An 8195-nucleotide genomic window follows, 5' to 3' on the forward strand; every position below is an offset into this window, starting at 1 on the left:
TGAGGAGAAATTTTATAGCAATTTTCTCTGATGAAGTCCTCACTTTGCAAATATGTAGAGAACAGAGTTAAAAGCATAAGAATGAGTCATTTCCTAGTTGATAAATGGTCAAAGGATAGGAACACATTTGAGAAAAGGTAATCAAAGCTATAGTCATTTGAAAATATGTTCAAATCACTATTGATTACAGAAGTGCAAATTAAAACAACTCTGAAGTACTACTTCATACCTTATGTAACAGAAATGAAAAATGATAAATGTGGGAGAAGATATGGAAAAATTGAGACATTAATGAACTGTTGGTTGAGCTGTGAACTGATTCAATCATTACAGAGAGCAATTTGGAACTATTTCCAAAGGTCAACCAAACTGTCAATACTGTTTGGTCCTGCAGTGCCACTACTAGGTCTGCATGCCAAAGACATAAGAAGAAAAAAAAAGGACCTATGTTTACAAAAATATTTTTTAGTATTTAATATTTATTTATTCTCATTTTGTACAAATGTTTTTATGCATTAATAAAATATTCTTGTTTAAGACTAAACAAAATACCTCCTCCCCCCAAAAATATAGACTCATTTGAGTGATAAAGTAAAAGGGAGAGAAAAAAATTAAAATAAAAAAATAATAGTAATAATTGTAGGTATGGCCATGTGGCACAATGGACAGGGCACCAGCCCTGGAGCCAGGAGCACCTGAGCCCACATCCAGCCCCGTACACCCAACAACCATCCAGCTGTGTGACATGCAAGCCACCCCAACCCCAATGCCCTGCAAAAACCAAAAAAAAAGAAAAAAGAAAAAGAAAAAAGATGCAAAATAAAATAAAATAGTAATAATAGTAGGGGTGGCTGGGTAGCAGACAGAGCATTGGTCCTTGAGCCAGGAGCACCCGGGTCCAAATCCAGCCTCAGACACCCAACGATCACCCTGCTATGTGGCCCCAGGCAGGCCACCCAACCCCATTTGCCTTGCACCCCCCACCAAAATAATAATAATAATAAATCTGCTTCAGTCTTTGTTCTAACACCACCAACTCTGTCATGGGTGGGTCACATTATTTATGATAAGTCCATCGCAAAAGTTACTTCCATATTTTTCCACCGTTACTATTGCTGATCGCAACTCCCTCCTTTCGTATTTCTCCACTACCATGTACTATATTTTCTCTCTTGTTTTACTCTGACTCTGCTGTAGGGTAGCTGAGTGGCGCAGCAGACAGATCCCTGGTCTTGCATCCACCTGGCCCTATGGTCCCGGACAGGCCATCCAATCCCAGCCCCTTGTAAGAAGTAAAAAAGAAAATGTGTTATATCTGACCACTCTCCCCCCATGGTCCATCCTCTCCTCCATCACTCACATCCCCCCTTCCCCCTGTCCCCCCCTTTCCTTCTTACTCCAGATGTCTATACCCCATTGAGTATATATACTGTTTCCTCTCCTAGCCACCTCTGATGAGAGTGAAGATTCCCTCATTCCCCCTTGCCTTCCCCCCTTCCATATCATTGCAATAGCTCATTGTAATAAAGAAAAAAACTTATTATATGAAATATCTTGGTCTATTCCCCCTCTCCTTTTTCTTTTTCCCATTACATTTCCTTTTTTCTATTGACTCCATTTTTACACTATATTTTATCTTTAAATTCAGCTTTCTCCTGTGCTTCATCTATAAAAGCTCCTTCTACCTGCTCTGTTAATTGAGAAGGTTCATATGAGTATTATCAGTGTCATTTTTCTATACAGGAATATATGCAGTTCATCATCATTAAGTCCCTCCTATTTTTCCCTTCTCCTCCAATCTCTATGCTTCACCTGAGTCCTGCATTTGAAGATCAAACCTTCTGTTCAGCTCTGGCCATTCCAAAGGGAACATTTGAAATTCCCCTGGTTCACTGAAAGTCCATCTTTTTCCCTGGAAGAGGACATTCAGTTTTTCTGGGTAGTTGATTCTCAGTTGCATTCTAAGCTCTTTTGCCTTCCGGTATATTATATTCCAAGTCCTTTTAATGTAGTTGCTGCTAAGTCCTGTGAGATCCTGATTGCAGCTCCACGGTATTTGAATTGTGTCCTTCTGGTTGCTTGTAATATTTTCTCTTTGACTTGGGAGTTCTGGAACTTGGCTATAATATTCCTAGGGGTTGGTGTTTTGGGGTCTCTTTCTTAGTGGGGATCGGTGTACTCTTTCCATTTATATTTTGCCCTCTACTTCCAGGATATCAGGGCAATTTTCCTGTAGTAATTCTTTGAAAATAATGTCAAGGCTCTTTTCCTGATTATGACTTTCAGGTATTCCAATAATTTTTAAATTATCTTTCCTAAGTCTGTTTTCCATATCAGTTGTATTTCACTGAGATATTTCACATTTTCTTCTAATTTTTCATTTTTTTGGTTTTGAAGTAATGAGTACTGATTTCTCATAAATTTAGCAATCTCCCTGAGTTCTATTCTTTGTCTGAAGGATTTGTTTTCCTCAGAGTTTTCTTATCCCTTTTTCCATCTGGCCAATTTTGCTTTTGAAAGCATTCTTCTCCTCAATAACTTTTTGAACTGTTTTATCCATTTGACCTAAGCTGGTTTTTAGAATGCTATTTTCTTCACCATTTTTTTTTGGATTTCCTTGACTAGGCTGCTGACTTCATTTTCCTGTTTTTCCTGCATCTCTCTCATTTCTTTTCCCAGTTTTCCTTCTAACTCCATCATTTGATTTTCAAAGTCTTTTTTGAGCTCTGTCATAGCCTGATCCCAATTTCTGTTTTTCTTGGAGTCTTTAGATTCAGGAGCTTGTGTTTCCTCATCTTCAGACTGAGTATATTGATCCTTCTTGGGATCATAGATAATGTATTTCTTTTTTTTTTTTTGCCCCTTATTTCCAAGGCTTTATTGAACAAGGTTACAGGGGTAGAAAATGATGGTTCCAGTTCCTTTCAATTCCCTGGCATGAAATGTTGTATTCAGGGATGGAGACATACATATACACACTCACACTCAGGGACAACAATATTCATATGCATACCACATCTACTAAAAGGAGTAGGTCCAGTCTATATCCACTTTTAAAATCCTTATTCATAGATCCAGTTATGAGCACAAGACTTATAATCAACCAGCTCCTCAGGCTTAAACCACAAACTGATCTCCTTCTCAGCATTTTTTACAGAATCACTGCCATGAATGATGCTCCTGCCAGCTTGAATGCAGAAGTCCCCATGAATGGTACCTGGCTTGGAATCAGCTGGGTTGGTCTCCCCCAGCATCATTCTGCCTGTCTTCACCACATTCAAGCCCTCCTAGACCATGGCTACAACAGTCCCTGAGTTCATGTATTTCAAAAGCCCAGGGAAAAATGGTCTGTCTTTCAGGTCAACATAGTGCTGTTTCAGATGTTCCTCTGAAGCCCTCAGAGCTTCATGCCCACGAGGCAGAAGCCCTTCTGCTCAAAACGTTTGATGATGTCCCCAACCAGACCACACTGGATGCCGCCGTCCCGCTTGATGCTGATGAAGGTGCGCTCCGCATTGGCCATGGCCTGGGGAAGCTGGGCCTAGAGCAGGAGAGGCAGAGGCGGCAGCAGCGCCTGGGAGTCTACGCCTTGCAGTGGAGCGCGGAAGAGAGTGATAATGTATTTCTTAATGGTGTTCCTCTTTTTTTCTCTGCTTGCTCATTTTCCCAGCCTAAGCCTGTTTTTAGGGTGCTTCCTGAGCTTTTGGAACACTCCCATAAGGGCCTCAGTGTGTGAGGCTCTGTCCTCCCTCCTGATCTGTGAATGACCATATGCGTCCCCCTCTGCCACAGGCTGAGGTGGGGGAGACCCTGCTGTTCTATGGGGGGGCCTAGACTGTGATCAGTATCTGAATGTGTTCAGAGCTCCAGAGTCCTGTTCCTGGGGCAGAGGACAGAGCTCTGCAGTTTCTCTTCACTCCCCTCCCTAGGCTCAATGGGCTCATGCCCTGGGGGCTCCTGCTTACTAGCTCCACCTGCTTCTGTTTCTGGGAACTTGGCTGAGCTGGCCAAGCTGCTCTCTGTGTGCCCTGAGGGCTGGACTTCACTGCTCACTCTGGCAGAGGTCCCCCTGCTGTTCCCCCAATTTGTGCTCAGTGCTCCTCGAAGTGTAGCTCAGGAAACTCCCCTGCTGCTGTGAGCCGGGGCTCCCAGTGCCCTGGGGCTGCCTCCCAGAGGCTGAAGTTCTTTTGCTCTGGCAGGCTGCCCCTCCGACCCGGGGAGCAGAGCCTTTCTGCTCTTTTCCAGGTTACCTTGAGTAGGAGAACTGCCTCACTGGGTCCCTCGGTGGGTTCTGTCTCTTGAAAATTTAGTTAAAGTCCTTAGTTTCAAATATTTATGAGAGAGAGCCTAAGACACGATCTGCTCTTGTCGCCATCCTAGCTCCGCTACAAAAATATTTTTAACAACACTTTTTGTTGTGGCAAAGATTTGAAAATTGAGGGGATGCCCATCAATTGGGAAATGCCTGAAGAAGCTGTAGTTTATGATTGTAATGGAATACTATTGTTCTACAAGAAATGATGAGGAGGAGGATTTCCAAAAAAACAGGGAAGACATAAAAGAACTAATGCAAAGTGAAGTGAGCAGAACCAGAACTATACACAGTAATAGCAATATTGTGCATTGATCAACTGTGAATGACTTAGCCATTCTCAGAAATACAATGATCAAAAAAAACTACAAAGAATTTAATAAGAAAAGTGTTATCCATCTCCAAAATAAACTGGTGATGGAATCTGAATGCAGCTTGAAGTATACTCTTTTTGTACTTCCTTCCTTCCTTCCCTCCTCATTCTCCTCCTTTTACTTGTCTGCATTTTCTTTTGAAACATGACTATTGTGGAAATGATTTGCAGGACTACACATGTATAATCTATAACAAATTGTTTGCTGTCTTGGGGTGGGGAAACTTGAGGAAGAGAGAGAATTTGGAACTTAAAATTTAAAAAAAAGTTAAAAATTTTTGTTTATGTGTATTTGAAGAAAAAAAATTAAATGACAGAAAAAGAATTCACCATATATTCCTAAACACACACACACACACACACACACACACACACACACACACACACACATATATATATATATATATATATATATATATATATATATATATATATATGAACATTTGTTTAAATATAGGCTGTTCTTAGGTCATCCCTTGCTTTTTCCATGCCATCAACCCTCATCTTTAAATCATATATCTCCTTATTGCTTTTCTTTCCTTTGTTTCTCCCTTTGTAATTCCATTTCTCATGTATTTCAACCCACTCATATCCACCATCTGGTTCTCTATTGTCTTTGGATTCATATTTATCTTAAATTTTTCAGAGGCTATCATGGTCTATGACTCAAGGGCATTCAACAAAGCCAAAAGACTATTGTTATTAAAATATGAATCTTTCAAAACTGACAAATAGGAAAAATGACAGATGCTGAAGAGGCTGTGGGAAAACAGGTACATTATTGCACTGTTGGTAGAACTATGAATTGATTTAGCCATTTTGAAAGCAAATTGGAATTATGCTATAAGAGCTATTAAACTGCATATGCCTTTTGACCCTGTGATATAATTTTTAGGTCTATAAACCAAAAAGATCAAAGAAATAGGAAAAAATAGATCTATATCTATATCTATATCTATATCTATATCTATATCTATATCTATATCTATATCTATATCTATATCTAATCTATATCTATATCTATATCTATATCTATATCTATATCTATATCTATATCTATATCTAATCTATATCTATATCCACATCTACATCTATATCCACATCTACATCTATATCCACATCTACATCTACATCCATATCCATATCTACATCTACATCCATATCACATCTACATCTACATCTACATCTACATCTACATCTACATCTATATCTATATCTATATCTATATCTATATCTATATCTATATCTATATCTATATCTATATCTATATCTATATCTATATCTATATCTATATCTATATCTATCTATATCATCTATATCACCTGCATCTGCATCTGTATCTGCATGTGTATCTGTATCTGTATCTCTATCTTTATCTCTATCTCTATATCTATTATCTCTATCTCTATCTCTATCTCTGTCTCTATATCTATATATAGTATCTCTTTTTGAGGTAGCCAAGATTTGAAAAATGAGGAGCTATTCATCAATTAAGAAATACCTGAACAAATTATGCGAATGTGATGGAATGTGATGATATTGTAAGAAATGATGAAGTGTGTGGTTTGACATAGCCAATGCAGGAATTTGTTTTGCTTGACTATACATAATTTTGTGTGTGTGGTTTTTTTTTAGGTTTTTGCAAGGCAATGGGGTTAAGTGGCTTGTCCAAGGCCACACAGCTAGGTAATTATTAAGTGTCTGAGGTCAAATTTGAACTCAGGTACTCCTGACTCCAGGGTCAGTACTCTATCCACTGAACCACCTAACCACCCTATACATAGTTTTAATGACCATTATTTTTCTTACTTTCTCAGTGGAGGTAAGGAAGGAAAGAATGTAAGCCTGAAAATAAAATAAAATTTCCTTTTAAAAAAATTGGAATTTTATTTCTGAATGAAGGCTGGAAAAGATATCTTATATGTTCCTGAGGACAATTTAGATAATTCTTCTCCTATTTAATCCTAGATCCAGGGGCATAACCCCACTGCCTTAAATAATTAAAAGATAAAATTATAAAAAATTTAATTCCAGGTCCAATTCATTGTCCATTTTTAGTATCTATCCATGAAATAAATTCCTATGGACAAGCTTCACAGGATATCATTTATCTGTATCTCATAAGTAACAATATTAACATTACATATTTTTCATCTACTTGACTTTTTCTTTGTAGTAATTAGTTGTAATTAGACCAGAACCTTTTGAATGATCACAAAATGCTTCCATGAAGTTCAACAGTATTCTGAGGCTTCATTCATTCAGCATGATGCTATCTGTGAATAGGATCACTGGGAGTACCTCAATATCTGTAAAGAATCCCCATTAAACTTGTGATGGATCTCCTCCATCATAGTCAGTACTCAATACCTTTCACAAACATGCCTTTCTCCATTTCATGGTTCTCCAGTTATTTATGTCTGTCAAACAAACTATATCTGTCATGAATTTTAAATAATTTTGATAAATGCATGGGATTCTTGTTGGAAGAAATCCTTGAAGAATTTTGCTCTAAGAATAAGAATATAAGAAGAAGAATCCCTATCATTTATATAACACTTCTATGTGTGAGATTACTAAATTCTTTACAAATATTATATCATTTTATCATCAGAGCAACCCTGAGAATTAGGTGCTATTTTTATACCCATTTACAGTTGAGAAAACTAAGACAAAGTTTAAGAGACTTCCCCAAGGTCAATATAGCTAGTATATGTCTAAGGCTGGAATTAACTTCAAGTCTTCTTGACTCTAAATCCAGCACTCATCACCAATCTGCCTCTGTCAAATTAAATGTATAATTTTTTTTAATGATTAACTAGTAATAAATACAATGATATTCTCTGGTATTTTGGTATTCTTTGAACTTTTCATTCAAATATGTATTGGTAAAATGTGTGCTCCTGTGTACTATTGCTTATGAATGTCTATTCAGTCTCTACTCATTGAAGATACTCTCAGTGTTCATGGAGATTATTCTTATTAAAAAGTGGATATAGATGGAAAAGTTGGCCATTAGTACAATAGTTGATGCTTACTGATGTCTCCAGTAGGACATGAATAAATCAAAATATGTTTAAATTTCCATGTATTTCAGATTTTGAATCAAAGACCTTCCCTTGTTGATGCCTGTAATCAAAGTATATGACTCTCAATTCCCATTTTCATACATTTCCATGTTAAGTAATTTGAAAGCTATACAGCTTTCTCAATTTTCTTTTCTCTTCTCAACCACTACACTTAGGACTTGGAATATAATGAGCATTGAATAAACATTGCTATCCAAATTTTCTAGACCCAACTACAATGCAATAACCAGGGTGAGATAACAAATAACTTAATTTTACTTTTAAATTCTGAAATGCAACTTGTGTATGTTGCTCTGATGTATTAAGGGTCACAAGCCTTGACAACAATCCTGTGAATTCTGAAATGGAATTTCATAGATGACAAACTGAGACTTGGCATGATCAAATGATTTCATTGTTGTTGACATTGACTTAAAATCCA

General features: G+C 37.4%; 1 pseudogene; it reads right to left on the minus strand.

The window, feature by feature from the left end:
* Positions 1-3062: 3062 nt before the first annotated feature.
* Positions 3063-3532, minus strand: LOC141511683 (nucleoside diphosphate kinase B pseudogene; annotated as a pseudogene).
* Between the last annotated feature and the right edge of the window lie 4663 nt (positions 3533-8195).

The sequence above is a fragment of the Macrotis lagotis genome, chromosome 2 (assembly GCF_037893015.1).
Source record: "Macrotis lagotis isolate mMagLag1 chromosome 2, bilby.v1.9.chrom.fasta, whole genome shotgun sequence".
Taxonomy (NCBI): domain Eukaryota; kingdom Metazoa; phylum Chordata; class Mammalia; order Peramelemorphia; family Peramelidae; genus Macrotis; species Macrotis lagotis.